The sequence below is a fragment of the Pongo pygmaeus genome, chromosome 14 (assembly GCF_028885625.2).
Source record: "Pongo pygmaeus isolate AG05252 chromosome 14, NHGRI_mPonPyg2-v2.0_pri, whole genome shotgun sequence".
Taxonomy (NCBI): domain Eukaryota; kingdom Metazoa; phylum Chordata; class Mammalia; order Primates; family Hominidae; genus Pongo; species Pongo pygmaeus.
In genome coordinates this window covers 61,091,750-61,109,678 of record NC_072387.2, presented here as the reverse complement: position 1 = coordinate 61,109,678, position 17,929 = coordinate 61,091,750, and the positions used below count along the sequence as shown (strand labels likewise).

At 37.9% G+C, this 17,929-nt stretch overlaps 1 protein-coding gene across 1 annotated transcript in view; it reads right to left on the bottom strand.

The window, feature by feature from the left end:
* The window catches only part of LOC129011734 (phosphatidylinositol 3,4,5-trisphosphate 3-phosphatase TPTE2-like), a 90,612-nt gene that overhangs the window by 64,342 nt on the left and 8,341 nt on the right, over positions 1–17,929 (bottom strand). The window contains 3 exon segments of the mRNA XM_054446913.2: positions 866–916; positions 7,129–7,191; positions 17,648–17,701. The gene's annotated coding sequence lies outside the window, so the exon portion shown is untranslated.

Genomic DNA, 17,929 nt, shown 5'->3' with positions numbered 1-17,929 from the left:
TATAAATATATATAAATATATATATAAATATATATGAATATATATGAATATATATGAATATATATATGAATATATATGAATATATATGAATATATATATGAATATATATGAATATATATATGAATATATATGAATATATATGAATATATATGAATATATATAAATATATATGAATATATATGAATATATATAAATATATATGAATATATATGAATATATATGAATATATATATCTCTATATGAATATATATCTCTATATGAATATATATCTCTATATGAATATATAAATATATATGAATATATAAATATAAATATATATCAATATATATCAATATATATAAAATATATATAAATATATATCAATATATATAAAATATATATATAAATATATATTTAAAAAATATAAATATATAAAAATATATATATAAATATATAAAAATATATATAAAAAATATATATAAATATATATAAATATATATTAAAAATATATATATCTCTCTCTCTCTCTCGCTCTGTCACCCAGGCTGCAGTGCAATAGTGTGATCTCAGCTCACTGCAATCTCCGCCTCCCAGGTTCAGGCGATTCTTCCACCTAGGCCTCCCAAGCAGCTGGGATTGCAGGCACCCGCCATCATGCCCAGCTAATTTTTTTATTTTTAATAGAGACGGGGTTTCACCATGTTAGCCAGGCTGGTCTTGAACTCCTGACCTCAGGCGATCCACCCGCCTTGGCCTCCCAGAGTGCTGTGATTACAGGCGTGAGCTACCGCACCTGGCCAAGTCTCAGATATATTTAATACGTGATTTTTTTATGCATTAAGTCTCAGGTATATTTAATACATGGTGTTTTCTATGTCTCACATACCCAACTGCAAAGGATGACACAATTGAATGAACAATTTTCTTAATCTTGCTGCTGCAAAAAGAAGCAAAAATAAAATTAATGAGATTTCTTCTAACTTATAAATTTAACCAAAAAACAAAGGCCTTTATAAATACAATTTTAAAAGAAAATTATTCAGAAGTTGTATAACAAAATGCTTTTTACTAATAATTAAAATTTTATCTTTTCCGCTCCATGAGTATTTTACTTTCCTATCCAGAATATATGTGAATAAGACAGTAAACTTTGGATGTTTAGTAATATTTCCATTGCATGCAAAGCCCCAACTCCAACTTTATGGCAATACTAAGCTTAAACTTCTGGTCATCAACTCAAGGAATATAGCATGAAAAACGAAAAGAGGGGTAGAAGAGAACTGTATTTTAATGCCAGCCTGGGCAAGTCATCAAACTTTGGCCAGATCTCAGTTTCCACAGCAATAAAATAAGGTATTTCAGAGACGAGCATAGGGAGTAAATGATGCTCTTGTCATCTCTTTCAAACTAGACACCTAGTGAACAGATACACATTAGTGACAGTTACATTTGAGGTGGCATATGAACTGCAGAGATAAGACATTTTAGTAAGATACACTTGAAAGGAGAAACACCTGAAAGACTGGGCTCCTTCCATTAATCCAAGAAAGGAGAACCTGTTTGATGGAACCTCCAGTAATGCCTCATTTTACCTTATGGCTGAAGACAAGGTAGCTGATGAGGAACAATTTTTTGTGCTACTGAAGCCTTCAGGAAGTTTCTGTCATACTGAAGCCTCCAACACAGGACTCAAATTTCACCCCGAGAGGCATGAATCCTAAGACAATGCTCACATCACAGCCTGTGCCTAAGATTGGAGAAAAAAGAGGACAGATACTGAGGAGAACTGGGGCACTGCCAAAATTGGCCTTTGACATGAACAGACATTTCTCAAAAGAAGACATACATGTGGCCAAGAAGCATACGAAAAAAAGCTCAATATCACAGATTAGAGGAATGCCAATCAAAACCACAATGAGATGCCATTTCACAACAGACAATAGTCAGAATGGCTATTATTAAAGTGTCAAAAAACAACAGGTGCTGGCAAGGTTGCAGAGAAAAGGGAACACTTACACACTGTTGATGGCAGTGTGAATTAGTTCAACCATTGTAAAAAGCAGTATGGAGACACCTCAAAGAGCTAAAAGTAGAACTACTATTTGACTGAGGAATCCCATTACCTAGTATATACCCAGAGGAATATAAATCATTCTACTGTAAAGACACATGCATGTGAATGTTCACTGCAGCACTATTTACAATAGCAAAGACATGGAATCAACACAAGTACCCATCAATGGCAGATTGGATAAAGAAAATGTGGTACATATACACCATGGAATACTATGCAGCCATAAAAAAGAATGAGATCGGCCATGCATGGTGGCTCAGGCCTGTAATCCCAGCACTTTCAGAGGCTGAGGCGGGCCGATCATAAGGTCAGGAGATCGAGACCACACTGGCTAACATGATGAAACCTCATCTCCACTAAAAATACAAAAAAAATTTGCTGGGCGTGGTGGCGGGCGCCTGTAGTCCCAGCTCCTCGGGAGGCTGAGGCAGGAGAATGGCGTGAACCCGGGAGGAAGAACTTGCAGTGAACCGAGATTGCACCACTGCACTCCAGCCTGGGCAACAGAGAGAGACTCCGTCTCAAAAAAAAAAAAAAAATGAGATCCTGTCTTTTGTGGGAACGTGGATGGAGCTGGAGGCTATTATCCTTAGCAAACTAGTGCAGAAAGCGAAAATCAAATACTGAATGTTCTCATCTGTAAGTGGTAGCTAAGTGATAAGGACGTAAGAACGCAAAGAGGGAAGCAAACACTGGGGTCTACCTACGCGGGAGGGTAGGAGGAAAGAGACAAGCAAAAAGGATCACTATTTGGCTACTGAGCTTAATACCTGGGTGATGAAATAATATGTAAAACAAACCACCTGACACACGTTTACCTATGTAACAAACCTTCACATGTACATCCAAACCTAAAATAAAAGTTAAAAAAAACAAAATTGGCCTTTGATGAATGAGGTTAGGTTAACCTGAGATAAAGGAAATCCCCAATCCTTCTAATCTTCCCCTCATCCACCTGGACCCACCACCTCTACCCGGGCTTAGAAAGTTAAGGCTGATGTAGACAGAGGATCAGTTGGCCAAAAGAGGCGAATTCTCTCCAGAAGTTGCCATTCTCTTTTTACAAGAACCTCTGATCCCACACAGTCTACTGGATCTCTGGGTATCAAGGAAATGTCATCAATCTGAATTCACTTGACAATATCACCATACAGAACTAAGCCTGACAGATCATGAAGGCATGAAGGAGTGGCTTGGGTGGCTTTAGCCCCTTCAATCTGTTTCAGTGTCCCCTGAAACTGTACCAAGTAAATACACAATTGAGACTTTTTTGGTTAAAAAAGTGTACTATGTAAATGCAGCTTCAAGCAGTTACATGCAGAGTTTGCAGGGAAATAACTATGACTCAGTATATCCACATCCAGGAAAAGTACTGTTCACATTTGAGAGCAACAGACAGACACTCCAACATGCAGCAACTCAAAGCATAGCCTCTATGTTCCTTTCCTAAAAATAATTACTCAAAGTGCTTGAGTCAGCTGAGCGATGAATCAAAATGAAGAACATAGCAATAAGGAACATGACTTATAGAGAAAAGATGGTAAATAATATAAACTCAGAAGTAAGTCTAAATAACAACTGTTAATGTAGCATAAAAATGTAGTAGGTGAAAATGTAAATAAATGATTCTAAAAGTAAAGATAATATAAAATTATCAATAATAGTATTGATTTAAATTTTAGGCATTCTTACACTAGGATTCAAGATTTGGAAGAAGATAGAAGTAAAGGCAGATTGCATTTCTTATCTTCTACAGATACAAGTCCAGTTTTATTCTCGATATTGATGGAGAAAAATGGTATAATTATGTTTTCTAAATATTTAAATATAAACTGATGGACTAGAAATGGGCTTCTGACTTGCATATCAGTAAAAAATGAAAGGGATAAAAACAAATCAATTACTAGCAAAATATAGACAAATTTAAAAAGAAAATATCAAAGTATTTTTCATAAAGAAAAAGACAATAAAGCCAAGCATACCAGAAATCATAAATACAAACATATTCCTCTCATATTCCATACTGAGAAATACACTCAGATAACTTTAAAATCAAACGCATTACATGCTATACACAAGAGACAAAAACTAAATTTAAATGACAGTTTAAAAATAAAGAGATAGAGGCCGGGTGCGGTGGCTCACACCTGTAATCCCAGCACTTTGGGAGGCTTAGGCGGGCGGATTACGAGGTCAAGAGACCAAGACCATCCGAGCCGACCTCCCACCTCTACTAAAAATACCAAAAATTAGCTGGGCGTGGTGGTGTACACCTGTAGTCCCAGCTACTCGGGAGGCTGAGTCAGAAGAATGGCTTGAACCCGGGAGGTGGAGGTTGCAGTGAGCCAAGATCATGCCGGCGCACTCCAGCCTGGCCACAGAGTGAGACGCCGTCTCAGAAAAAAAAAAGAGAAAAGAAAAGAGAAAAAGACATCAGATACTAAACCTTAAAACACTAAAAGTTCCAATATTAATATCAAAGTGGAATTCAAAGCACAAATATTAACCATGACCATGACTTATTTTTTATCAATAGAAGGTGGAAGCTACATGACACTAACAAGACCATTTTTAATGAAATGGGATTCGTATCGAGGGCAGGTGCTGTCTCTCCCACTGGACACATTTTTCTCTGGTACAGACTCTGGCGGTAGGGAGATGGTCATGATGCAAAGCAATGAAAACACTGTACTGACTCTCTGGTCTTCCTGCTCTCACTCTAGATCACTAAAACAGGGTAAGGACAATACAGGGGGATGATATTTTGATGCTGTGAAAACTATTAGTCACACAGGAGAAAAGTAAATTTCTACACTTTATGCCTTAAGACAAAGTAAATTCAGGGCAGCGATTTTATTTAAATGAAGAAAATAAGTTCAAAACAGAAATCTTGGTGAATATATTTCAAATCTTGGGGTAGAGAAGGACTTTCTGAGAATAACATTAAAGGCATAAATCACAAAGAAAAGTATGGGTACATTTGATTATACGAAGATTCAACACTTTTATATAGTGAAAAGCAAGACAACCTGGGAGAAATTACTTATATTACATAAAATAGAAAAAGGATCAATAGATTTAACTTTTCAGTCCAAAGACAGAAAAACACCCCAATTTTAATTGGGCAAAGGTAGTTTGGAAATGATGAAATATTAACTGAAAAAAGCATAAATGAAGGTATGTTACTGAATGCGCATTAGAACAAATAGATTTACTAATATCAAAGAAATCAATGACGGCTAGTGTTAAGTATGGGAGAGGAGAAAGGTACACTTTTGCATCTTGATGTTCAAGCACATATCAATATCAACAGCATCACAATCATTCCCTTTGACACAGGATTTCCACTTCTGAGAATTTATAATAAGCAAATAACCAACAATATGCAAAGATTTAGCCTCAAATATATTCATTTTTTATAACAGTAAAAACTTGTAAAAAACTTAATTGTTCAGCAATATCAGACTATTAAATGAATTATGGCACATCTACACCATGCAGTATTACAAAACTATTACAAATAATGTTGTAAGTGCACATGAATATACATTAACAAGAAAATACAGACATGATGTCATTAAGTAATAAGGTTATTTACAAAAGAATATAAGTATGGTCTCGTATCTGTAAACAAAAAATGTATATGCTTAAAGAACTTAGAAGTGCATGTATCAAAGTTTAAGAATGACTACATGTGGGTACATTTGTTGATTGGATTTTCTGATTTTCCTTTAATAAACTTATGTTATTTTCAGTTTTTCGCACAAAATCTATTCACAGAGCTACAGAGTTTTCAAAGTGTTTTTGCATGTTATTTTAGTTTTATTACTAATTTTCTACAATACAATATCCACTACATAGATAGCATTATAACCAGTTCACATTTGAATAATCTAAAACTAAAAGAGGTTTAGTGACTTCCTGAGTATCAGATGAATGAATATATGATGTCAAAGCCAAGCACTGATGCCAGCTTTTACTATAAATCCAAGATCATCCCCCTGGTATGAAACACCAGTGTTTCTCGCAGGGACTACTGCCAATTCCTCCTATATTTATGCAATGAGACTCTGTAACTTAAAAATAAAACAAAACAAAAACATGCTTTCTTTTGTTTGGAGTGGGGAAAGAAAAAGGAAATGTTTGCCTTCCTCAATCTGTCTAATTTTGCCTCAGCCCTGGGCAGCTCCATTACAGAAAATGTATAGCTAGTATGCAGACACACAGTTTAATTAAGTGGTGCCATTAATTCTTCATTGATGGCCCATGATAAAAATTTCTAGAAAGTGAAAACTCAGGGTAATTTGAAGAACTATTTGTATTTGCCCTCTGTTTCCCATGTAATCTTTGTTTAGACACCAACAGCTTATAACCATGATGAGTTAACTTCCTCTACGGCAGTACTTCCTCTCCAACACTGACATAAGCTGGTGAATGGTTATACAACTGGGCAAGAAAGAAGCAGAAGAAAAATCTCCTGAATGTGTCTGCAGTTCAGACACAAGCCAGTTTAAGAATGTATTGTTTCGTTACAGTGAGTACATGGTAAAATGCCTTCAGGTCAGTGCAATAGGAAGTACTCAGTACTCTAGTGAGATTAGAAACAAATAATAACAAAATCCCAATGAGCATAAAGAGGTCTTTAGTCAGCAAAACATGTTTGCTTTTGCTATCAATACCACTTGCTCACAGGTGAAATCTACAAAACTGGGAATCACACAATATCCAGTAAAAATGAGAAAGGTTCACTATTGATGAGTAAGTAGCATTCTGCATTCCTGTTTTCTTTTTAAAAAAACACTTCTAATGAAGTTAATTTCTTCTAAGGATACTTTTTACATTTTCAAGCTAGAAGAACATTTATTCCTGAATGGATGGAATTTTTTTTTCAAAATAATACTTGTCTAAGAATTCAGTTGGAGGAAATATGGTGTACTCTCCCACCCACGCACCCATACATTTTGATATCCTCCCGTAGTTTCCCTTTTTCCTTTGTGCCTCAGCGTAAGCCCTGTTCAACTAAAGAAAAGAGATCCATCAATGGCTCCCTCCTTTCAAACTTCAAACTGACTTACTCATATGAAGCGACATATTCAGCATTTTCATAATCTTCAAACCTGGAAAGTCGTTCTGACACACTTTAGCCACCAAAAAAATGCAAAAATATATCATTAGATATTTGCTACACAAAACAGTGATGAAGAATTTATTTGAATAACAAGAATTCCATGAATCTAAAGGATATAGTAAACATGACTTAGCTCACTGGAAGACCTAACATTTAAGAAAGAAAATTACAGTCATTAACCAGAAACTATTCTCACGGATACTCCCAACACTGAATTTTGCATATTTTTCTCTTCTTTTCTCTCTGTCTCTTTCTATATATGTATATAAAGGTAATTAAAAGAATATGTATACAGTTATAGAATACATAAATGTGTATAGACATATCACAAAGACATTGTGGGTTTCATTCCAGACCGCTGCAATAAAGCAAAAACTGCATTAAGTGACTCACACAAATGTTTTGGTTTCCCTGTGCATATAAACGTTATGTTTATACTACACTGTAGTCTGTTAAGTGTGCAACGACATTATGTCAAAAAAAATTATGTACATACCTTAAAGTAAAACTACTTTATTGGTTAAAAAAATGCTAACGATCACTTGAGCCTTTAGCAAGTCATAATCTTTTTGCTGGTGGAGGGCGCTGCCTCCATGTTGATGGCTGCTGACTGATCAGAGCTGTGGTTGCCAACGGTTGGGGTGGCTGAGGCAATTTCTTAAAAGAAGACAACAACGAACTTCACTGTATCAAATGACTCTTCCTTTCACAAGTGATTTCTCTGTAACATGTGATCCCATTTGATAGCATCTTACCCACAGTAGAACTGTTTTCAAAATTGGAGTGAATCCTCTCAAATCCTACCACTACTTTATCAACTATAGTTTACTTATGTAGAATGAGTTAGGAAGACTTTCCTCTGCTTTAATTTTTTGAAATAGTGTAAGAATTGACATTAGTTCATTTTTAAAAGCAGGTAGAGTTAAGTGGTGAAGTCATCAGATCCTGGACTTTGTTGAAGGCCTTTTTGTTACTGATTCAATCTCATTACTTCTTTTTGGTCTGTTCAGGTTTTCTACTTCTTCTTGGTTTAGTCTTGGCAGGTTGTATGGGTCGAGGATTTTATCCACTTCCTCTAGGTTTTCAAATTTATTGTAGAGTTGTTCATAATAGTCTCTAATAATCCTTTTTATTTCTGTCATATCTGTTGTGAGGTCTCATTTTTCTTTCTGATTTTATTTATATGGGTCTTCTCTTCTTCTTAATTAGTCTAGCTAATGGTTTGTTGATATTTTTAAACCTGCTTTTTGTTGTTAACCTTTTGTAAATTTTGCCTCAATTTTGTTTATTTCTGTTTGGTCTTTATTATTCATTTCCTTTTAATAATTTGGGATTCGGTTTGTTCTTACCATACCAGTTTCTTGTGGTAGAATTGTTAGGTGGTTTATTGGAAATTTTTCTAGTTTTTTGATCCAGGCATTTATTGCTATGAACATGCTTCCTAATACTGCTTTTGCTGTGTCCCTTATGTTTTGGTAGGTTGTGTTTCTAGTTACAGTTGTTTCAAGGAATTTTTAAATTTCATTCTTAATTCCTTTCTTCACTCCTTGTCACTCAAGAGCATGTTGTTTTATTTCCATATATCTATATAGTTTTGAATGTTCCTCTTGTTATGGATGACTAGTTTTATTCCATTGTGGTAAGATAAGATACCTGATATAATTTCAGTTTTTAAAAATTTGTTGAGACTTGGTTTGTGGCCTAACGTATGGTCTATCTTGGATAATGTTCCATGTGCTGATGAAAAGAATGTATATTCTGCAGCTGTTAGGTGAAACGTTCTGTAAATGTTTGTTATGTCCATTTGGTCTATGGTGCGGTTTAAGTCTGATGTTTCTCTGTTGATTCTCCATCTAGATGATTTGTCCAGTGCTGAGAGTGGGATAATGAAGTGCCCAACTCTTATTGCAATGGGGTCTAGCTCCCTCTTTAGATCTAGTAATATTTGCTATATATATCTGGGTGCTCTAGTGTTGAGTGCATACATATTTACAATTACATTATACACATATTACAATTATGTTCTATTTCTTGCTGAATTGAACCCTTATTACATAATAATCGTTTGTCACTTTTTATGGTTTTTAACTTAAAGTCTGTTTTGACTGATGTAAGTATAGCTATTCCTGCTCACTTTTGGCTTCCATTTGCATGGAATATCTTTTTCCATCCCTTCATTATCAGTCTATATGCTTCTTTACAGGTAAGGTGAGTTTCTTTTAGATAAAATACGTTGGGTCTTATTTTTATTATTATTATTTTTTGAGACAGAGTCTCGCTCTGTCACCCAGGCTGGAGTGCAGTGGCACGATCTCAGCTCACTGCAAGCTCTGCCTCCCGGGTTCATGCCATTCTCTCGCCTCACCCTTCCGAGTAGCTGGGACTACAGGTGCCCGCCACCACGCCCGGCTAATTTTTTGTATTTTTAGTAGAGATGGGGTTTCACCATATTGGCCCGGCTGGTCTCGAACTCCTGACCTCGTGATCCACCCGCCTCGGCCTCCCAAAGTGCTGGGATTACAGGCGTGAGCCACTGTGCCCGGTCGGGTCTTATTTTTTAATCCACTCAGCAAGTCTATATCCTTCTTGGGGTATTTAATCTATTAACATTCAAAGTTATTATTGGTAGGTGAGGAGTTACTTGCGACATTTTATTGTTTTCTGGTTGGTTTGTATATGTTTTGTTCCTTTCTGCCTCTCTGTTTACTTTTGTAGTTGGGTAGTTTTCTGTAGTGATAAGGTTTCATCCCTTTCTCTTTCTCTTTTATGTATCGACTCTACCAGTGACGTTTAAAGTTTTACATGTTTTTATGATGGTGGTTATCATCTTTTTACTTCCAGAAGTCAGACTGCCTTGGGCATTTCTGGTAAGGCTGATCTAGTGGTGATGAATTATCTTGGTTTTTGTTTATCTGTCACAGATTTTATGTCTTCTTCATTTGTAAAAGATAGCTGCACTGGGTATAATATTCTTGGTTGAAAGATTTTTTTTTTTCTTTCAGAACTTTGCATATATCATCCCATTCTTTTCCAGCCTAAGGTTTCTGCCAGGAAATCAGCTGTTCGTCAATTGGGAATTCCATTATAAGCGTTTTCACGCTTGTCTCTTGTTATCTTAAAAAATCTTTGTCTTTGTGTCTCGGTTGAATGTATTTGGGGTTCTTTGATCTTCCTAGAACTAGATGTCTAGCTCTCTCTCTCGAGTTGGGAAGTTTTATGCTATCATTTTATTAAATATGTTTTCCTCACATTTCTCTTCACTTTTCCTTCTAGAATGCCCATACTAGGAATATTTGTTCAAATTAATGGTGTCCAATAAATCCTGTAGGCTTTTTTCATTATTTTTTATTCTTTTTTGTCTGCCTGTGTTATTTCAAAAGACTTCTCTTCAAGTTCAGAAATGACTTCTTCTGCTTGTTCTTGTCTGTAGTCATTGATTGTATTTTTCATTCCTTCTGTTGAACTGTTTAGCTCTTAGGGCTTGTTTGGTTCTTTTTATGATATCTCTATCTTTACTGAATTTCTCATTCAAATCATGTTTTCCTGATTTCATTGACTTGTCTATCTGTATCACCTCTATCTCACTGAGTTTCCTTAAGATTATTTTTTGAATTCTTTTTCTGGCATTTCATATGTTTATGATTGTGGTCCATTACTAGATAATTATTATTTCCCTTTGTAGGTGACCTGTTTTCTTGCATTTTCATGGTTGATGTGTTTCTATGTTGATTTCTATGCATCTGGTGAAAAAGTCACCTTTTCCAATTTTATGGAGTAGGTTTACTTGTATGAATTTATTTGTATGAATGGGTCTTGGGTGTCAGTTCATCGGGGTATATTGGCCTTGGTTCTACATGGATGCAGTAAAGTGTAGTCTCCATATAGTTTATTCAGCTGTGATCCACACTAGTAACATTTGCAAGTTTCTCAGTGGCCTAGGCTAAGGAAGTTTGTGATGATGGTGGTGCAGCTTTACCAGGGGTGGGCTCACTGGACCGTTTCTCAGGGTAGGGGTGTGTGTAGGCATACGGTGGGTCAGAAAACTTGGAGTATGGCTTTGTGGGGCTGGCCATGGTGCTGTTACTCTGGCCAGGAGCATGGGGATGCAGTTGCTCAACCAGGGCATGCCGCCAGATGTGGCTTACAGGGCAGTTGCTCAAGCCCAGGATGCAGGCACACAGCTGTTTGCCTGGCCTGAAAGCACACACTCCAGGAGTGGCCTGAAGGGCTGTTTCCCATGCCTGGTATGTGGGTACACAGCTGCTCATCTGGCCTGAGGCCAGTCTGCTGGGGGAAACTCATGGGCCAAATACAGAGCTGCACGGCTGCTAAGCTGGACCAAAGGCATCTTTGCCAGGGCTGGCCAAGAGGGGGTGTTTCTCTGGCCTGGGATACAGTCAAATAACTTCTCAACTGTCCTGGATGTGTGTCTGCTGGGGGTAGTCCATAGGGCTATTCTAGCTCAGGATGTGGGCACACTGCTGCTCAGCTGGCCTGGGTAGTGCCTGCCAGGGGAAGCCCAGGGGGCTGCTTCTATGACCCAGGATGTGGGCACAAGGCTGCTTGGCTGGCCTAGGGGCATGTCTTCTGGGAGTAGCCCATGGGGCTCTTTCTCAGGTCCAGGACATGGGCATTCATGGCTGACTGGCTGGTCTGGAGGTGCATCTGCTGGGAACGGGTACAGGAATGTTTCTCAGGCTCATGAAAGGTTGCACAGCTGCTTAGCTGGCCTGGGAGTGTTTCTGAGGGGGTGGCCCACAGGGCTGTTCCTCAAGCTGGGACATAGGTATGTGGCTGCTTAGTTGGCTTCAGGGTATGCTGGCCAGAGTAAGCTCCCAGGGTTGTTTCTCAGCCCTGAGACTCAGGCACACACAGCTGCTTGTTTCTCAGGTCTGAGACACAGGTTCGAGGCCCACTCAGTGCTGTGCCTGCTCGCGGCAGCCTGTGGGACTGCTTCTCAGGCCCTTATTAAGGGCAGAGGGCGGCTGGGCAGGTCAGGAGCATGTCTGTGGTGGATGAGGCCTGCAGGGCTGTTTCTCAGGTCCTGAGCATGGACTCATAGTCTGTTGACCTTGGGGTATATCAGCTGCTTAGCGGCTTAGGGGATGTTCCCACTTGAGAGAGGGCATGTAGTGGTTTGGCTAGCTCAAGGGTGAGTTCACCCTGGATGGGACTGCAGATTATTCCTCTGTCTGGAAGTGTAGTGGTGGGGGTTGATCTCCCTGATCTTCAGGACTTGAGTTACTGTCAATCCTAGGACCAACCTCCACACACCTGGGGTTGTGGCTTTAACCCACCCATGTGGGCTTAGTATACAGAAGGTAAAGCTCCAGTGCTGGAGAGGCACAATGGCTACTGGCCCCCAGAGGAGGGCACACTCAAGAGATGACTCTGGTCTCAAGATGGTGCTGTGTTGCTGCAGCTTAGGTCTCTGGGGGTGGGAAGCCTTCACCTTGTACTCCTAGTCCAGGACATGCAGCTGTGTAAATTCTTGGCAGTACTCCACACTGGCCTCAGGGCTTGCAAATACTGAGAGATTTTCCTTAAGACTCTGTGTTTGTGATGGCAGTGGGGTTGGTGGGGATCTTCTGCTTACCTTCACCCTGCAATGAGAAGTCCTTCCTGTCTCTGGGCCAATTCAACCCAGGTCAGGGAGAAGGGGCTGCAGAGGCTGAGTGCTTCCATGCTGTGGGGCCTTCCAGTCACCACAGGTGTGTCTTCACTCCTTTGCACTCCAGGACTATCCCTTTGATACTCTAATCAGACCTTAGATGTGTATTTGTTGCCTAGGTTTTCTTGTAGGGGAGATGAGCACAAGGCATCTCTAGTTACCCATCTTGCTTGATTTAGCATAACTCGTAAGGGCCCTAGGATTTTCAGAACAGTCAATGATCATTGGCCTCAACTTAAAGTCACCAGCTTCATTAGCCCCTAAAAGAGAATCGGCCTGTGCTTTGAAGCTTTGAAACCATGCATTGACTTCTCTTTAAATATAAAAGTCCTAGATGGCATCTTCTTCCAATAAAAGGCTATCTTGTCTACAGTGAAAATCTGTTGTTTTGTGTGGCCACCTTCATCAACTGTCTCAGCTACATCTTCTGGATAACTTGCTGCTGCTGGATAACAACACTTGCTGTTTCACCTTGTACTTTTATGTTATGGAGATGGCTTCTTTCCTTAAACTTCATGAACCAACCTGTTAGCTTCAAGCTTTTCTTCTGCAACTTACTTACCTCTCTCAGCCATCACTGAATTGTAGAGAGAGGGGGCGTTGTCCTGGATTAGGCTTTGGCTTAAGGAAATGCTATGGCTGCTTTGATCTTCTATCCAGACTGCTAAAACCTTCTCCATATTAGCAATCAGATTGTTTTGCTTCCTCATCATTTGTATGTTCACTGGAGTAGCAGTCTTAATTTTCTTCGAGAATATATACATGTATTTTGCATTCACAACTTCTCTGACTGGTGCAAGAAGTCTAGCCTTCCTCACAATCATTTTTAGCTCTTAGTTTAAAGTGAGAGGCTTGTGACTCTTCCTCTCACTAGGACACTAAGAAACCCTCATAGACTTATTAAATGGCCTACTTTCAATATTGTTGTGTCTTAGGAAATAGGGAGGCCCAAGAAGAGGGAGACAGATGGGGAATGGCTACTCGGTGGAGCAGTCAAAAAACACACGGCATCGATTAAGGTAGTTGTCCTTAATCAGCATGGTTCATGTTCATGTTGCCCCCAAACAATTACAATAGTAACATCAAAGATCACTGATCACAGATCATAAGAGATAGGATAACAATAAAAAAGTTTAAAATAGGCTGGGCGCGGTGGCTCACGCCTGTAATCCCAGCACTTTGGGAGGCCGAGGCGGACGGATCACGAGGTCAGGAGTTTGAGACCAGCCTGACGAACATGGTGAAACCCCGCCTCTACTAAGAATATAAAAATTAGCCGGGCGTGGTGGTAGGTGCCTGTAATCCCAGCTACTCAGGAGGCTGTGGCAGGAGAATCGCTTGAACCCGGGAGGCTGAGGTTGCAGTGAGCTGAGATCGTGCCACTGCATTCCAGCTTGGGTGTCAGAGCGAGAGTCTGTCTCAAAAAAAGAGTTTAAGATATTGCAAGAATTACCAAAATGTGACACAGAGACACAAAGTGAGCACATGCTGTTGGAAAAATGAAACCAAGAGACTTGCTCAATGCAAGGTTGCTACAAACCTTCAGTTTATAAAAAAGTAGTATCTGAGGGGCAATAAAGTAAAGCACAATAAAATAAGGTATACATGTATACACACACACGTGTACATATATACTGTATATGTATACATACATGCTAAAAAATATATCTACATATACGTATCTATACATATACATGCATGTCTATATGCTAAAGTATATATATAAAAAAGACTACTGATGTTAGTAATTGGGGTCAGTGCTATAGAATGTATCTATATAGATACATCTATGTACATAAAGATATGTATATATCTATATATGTACATAAAGATATGTATATATCTATATATGCACATATAAATATATGTATATAGATATGTTCATACATATACACACATACATGTATGTAGGTATCTATATATACTAAATATATATATAAAGGATATACCTATATATCTACACACATACATATATTCACGTGTGTGTGTATGTGTGTGTGTGTGTATATAGATATATTCTTTAGCAATGACCCAGATTAATAACATCAGTTGTCTTCAACGACACCACCATTGAAAGGTGAGTTATAGCAGATATATCAAAGTAGTGAAAGACCACTGATGTCATTTTATCTGGGTCAGTGCTAAGGATTAAAAATGTACATGCCAGATCAAGCGACTTCAGAGACTTGCTTTTCTTGTTGAAGTTATGTACAATTGTTCTACTGCATTTATAAACTGGTTGAACTCTGAAAATGTATATGTCAATTAATTATTTGGAATCTAATACTAATATATCATTTTTTTCCCTAAAAGAAAGCCTTATATAATGTAAAAAAGCTTTGGGGCCTTAACAAACAGCCTAGTGAAGCAAAATTTAAGTACAGTTCTTTATTACTTCATTTGTGAGTGAATCTTACCAATCTCACTATCTCCCTCTTTTCTTTCTCCCAATATATTGATGACTCTACCACAGATTACTCTTTTTAGTTCAATGGGGTAATAGCTAAATGATTAAAAATGAACACAGTTAGACTCCACATGTCTTCCTAGACTTATTTTTCTGATACAAATGAGTAATAATTACTCTACAATTTATAATCTAGTTACCCTAAAAATTGACATGTTAATCAGTTATTTATTTGAAACCTGGTATTTAACTTTTCTCTAGAAATGAGGTTTCAGATGTTTGTAATGAAATTCTTAGGCCTGTGGAAAAAAACTTAATGAGTCAAGTTTATATACATTTCTTTACTCCTAACCCTAATCCCCAAGTTACCATTTCTGGCAAAATTTACATAAGTTCAACTTCAGTTTGTAAATACCCACCTTGCTTGCACTTGTAATTTTCTGCCTTCTCAAGTTCAAATACCAATAACTATTCACCAATCATGGATGTCTTTTCTGCCCCTCAGATACGGTTAAGTAACTGCAGACCTAAGGCAGGGGCTCCATCCAATCTGATGGTGGGTTTGCCTTTGGGACAATAACCTCATGTAGTAATAGAGGAAGAGACCAGGGTTCTACTAGCTTTGTTCTTTTCTGTTGAGAGCTCCTCAGCTCCCTGCCCACTGTTCCCTCCTCCATGCTAAAAATAGGACTGTCTCCTCTCTTGGTTCACTCATATTTTCCTAAGGTTTTTGGCTACTGCTAAATAAGAGTGACCAATGCAACAGGAATAAGAAGCATTGCTCTTATGACCTGTTCCTTTTTTATCCAACTAGATCCAAAAAGGATAGAAAGGTAACTGCAGATACTACAGTAATTAGACTTTAGAAAACAATGTCTAAGACACTCTGTATTCTTATGGATGCTCCAGACAATGAACTTGCCAAATCTGAATCTCTCTTCTGTATATGTATGCTTTCGTGTGTGTGTGTCTATGTGCATATTTACATACATATGTTTACATCTAGCTTTTAATTTATTTAGACCTCACTTTTTGTTGAAGGACGCTACATGAGTTATTGTCATTTCACTGAAGGCAGTACTCATGGAGTAAAAAGGTACACAGCCATATAAACACCACGTGATTTTCTCTTTTTTTGACACTATTAGCTAAAACAATTTTTGCACCAAAAGTAGTTTTTCCATAAAAATAAAACATCAAATATACACATATGTAATGGGTGAGGGTATGCAAATCCTACCACATAAGTTCAGTAAGTAAATTCCAACAATTAACAAAGACTCATTTTTCAATGGCCAATTAATTAAACAATTAAATGACTATATAAAAATTAAACCTATCTACATATTAGAAATACATTTTAATTCACCCATGCCTCCACTGTACTGTAAAATGAATAGAGAAAATTTTTATTTACTGGCTTAAAAAATCAATACTACATATTCAATACTGCTTAATGAGCAATTACAGAATTCACATCCTTGATGTTTCCTTGCAAAAGAAGTAGTAATACGTAGCACAAAGAACCTCTTTAAAAATTGGTCACTGATTAAACACAATCTTTTTATAGCTTCTGTAACATCTAATTAATTTTGTAAATTTTCTTGAGCATTACACTATAATTAACTTGCATCAGGTTTTCCCTATAACTTACATTTTTTATGATTTATTTCCAGTAGAAGTCTGAACATGCCTGTGAAAACCATCTATCATGTCCTTTCTTTCACCAATCATGCTAGTCTTTCCTGTCCATGAGACACAGGCAAGTAGCTGTGGGCCTTAGGAAGGGCTGCATCCAATGAGCTGGTGGGTTTGGGGTTGGGTCTGGACACCAACCTCACATGTTGACAGAGGTCTGGACAGTGAGGGACAAGTCCATGTTCCATTAGCTCCATTCCTTTCTGCCCAGGGCTCCACTGCTCCTTGTCTGCTGCTATCTCCTCCATGTTACAAATAGGATTCTCGCCTCCCTTGGGCCACTCTGGTAGGCTCTCGAACTCAGGAACTCTGAGTCCCTTAAAAAACTGCTTACTAAGAACTAACGGTGATGAATACACTAACAGGAAGAAGCAACCTTCTATGACTTGCTCCTCTTTATATAACTCCATCAAAAAAGGATGCAAAGTTACCTACAAATGCTACAATGAGAAGAATTGGAAACCCTGTTAAAAAACACCGTATGGCCATGCAGGCTCCTGAGAGAAAATTCTACAAATGTCCATCGTCTCCTTGTTTTAAGATTCAATTGTGTGCATGGGTTTGTTTGTGTACGTGTGTTGAGAGAAGTGTGTATAGATGGATGGATAGGTTTGTTTACGTGCCTGTGTGTGTGTATATACTTCTATGCACACTTACGCATACATGTGTCTTTATCTGTTTATAACTCACCTTTCGTAGATACATGCCTCCTTGGTTCCTCCTGTTAGTTCACTTGTGTGGGGACTAGAGGATGATAAAAGAATACAGTCAGACAGGTGACATAATTTGAAATTTACTTTTTGGGAAAAACTAGCTTTCATTACTCTAAACATAAACTGGTTAATTTCTGACTATTCATGTGTATAGCACTATTTGGACCTGAACTATCATTTTTTTATCAGAAATCAGGATTTATATGATGGCTACCACCATCTTAGGATGGAGAAAATAGTAATGCTTCCAGATTTAAGT